This window comes from Odontomachus brunneus, unplaced genomic scaffold (assembly GCF_010583005.1).
Source record: "Odontomachus brunneus isolate Ranch 3 - 2012 unplaced genomic scaffold, Obru_v1 Obru_scaffold_028, whole genome shotgun sequence".
Classification (NCBI taxonomy): Eukaryota; Metazoa; Arthropoda; class Insecta; order Hymenoptera; family Formicidae; genus Odontomachus; species Odontomachus brunneus.
The window spans coordinates 2,244,598-2,245,898 of record NW_022639478.1 but is presented as its reverse complement, the minus strand read 5'-3'; positions in this window follow the sequence as shown (position 1 = coordinate 2,245,898).

Here is a 1,301-nt window from a genome sequence, read left to right as displayed (position 1 = left end):
ATTAAGATTAATGCGATTCGTCCAAATGACAAGAGAGAAAAAAGAGAGAATGAGAGAGAGAAAGTTTCCGTGAAGTTTGTAGATATTTTGAAGTATTTGTATGATGTTGTGTGTGCGCGAAACAATTTTACTTGTCATTAAATAAGCGTCTGTTGTTAATGAAGATGAATGCAATATACATTCCATTGTACATTTTTGCAAGATACATAGTTATCAAAATATATTTATATCCGCCGCAAATATCGGATATTTTATCATTGTTACCCTGTCGCTCTAAAAAGATTGGAGGTATTGACTGCGTTCTCAGTTATTTATACGCTGCGACTTCCACGTTACCGCGAGTGGTCATCAATATTGTCACCATTACCATTCTTATTATCATTATAACATGTAGTTACATTCAATAAACATATTTTCTATTACTCAAATACAGATTTATATACCTATATTGTTATCCCTTTCCAATTAATATCTGTAATAAAGTTGTCATAAGTATATAAAGTTGTTATTCAAATACAGATTTATATACCTATATTGTTATCCCTTTCCAATTAATATCTGTAGTGAAGTTTTATACTGAGCCATAAAACGGTTTGGATACATTTCGAGCACATCATGAATATGTTCGCGAAGCTCACTATCGCGCTACCGACACAAACCCAACCAAGGACTTTTCATGAAGTCAGTAGCGATAGCGAATAGCACGATAGCGATAGTGGGTGCTTCCAAAATATCCAGGTTTGGATCAAGTTGAGTTAGTTCCACTATAGTATCCGTTACATATACTATAGTGGAACTAACTCAACCCAACTCTGGGTATTTCGGAAGCACCCAATGAGTTCCATAATCATCAGCTAATACTAATACATTACCTCAAAAAGAATAGGGTTGATAGCGCTTGTTGATAGTAGTTAAGAACATAGAACGTTAGTGGCGTCATGATAACGTTTGATAGCGTTGTCGCCTAGCTTCGCAAACAATTTTTTGTAGCAAGTTTGTTTAGTTTTGAACAGTTTGTTTACGTAGTACTATATAGCGTCTTCGCGAACACACCCTATTACGGCTTGTGGGCACGCGCTACTGATTTCGAAATTCCGAGTCTATGATAATTTTATATTAAATTAATTTCTCTCTTCGTGCATGTATTATGTCGATGACTGAACGCAGGCTCTGGTGTGAACAATTTTATTTTATACAAATGACTACTAATTCAAATATCTTAAAAAACAAACCACGATCAATTTTGGTTTTCAAGTCATGCTAGATTTGTAAACGGTTCGACCTTGAAATGATCTTTAAAA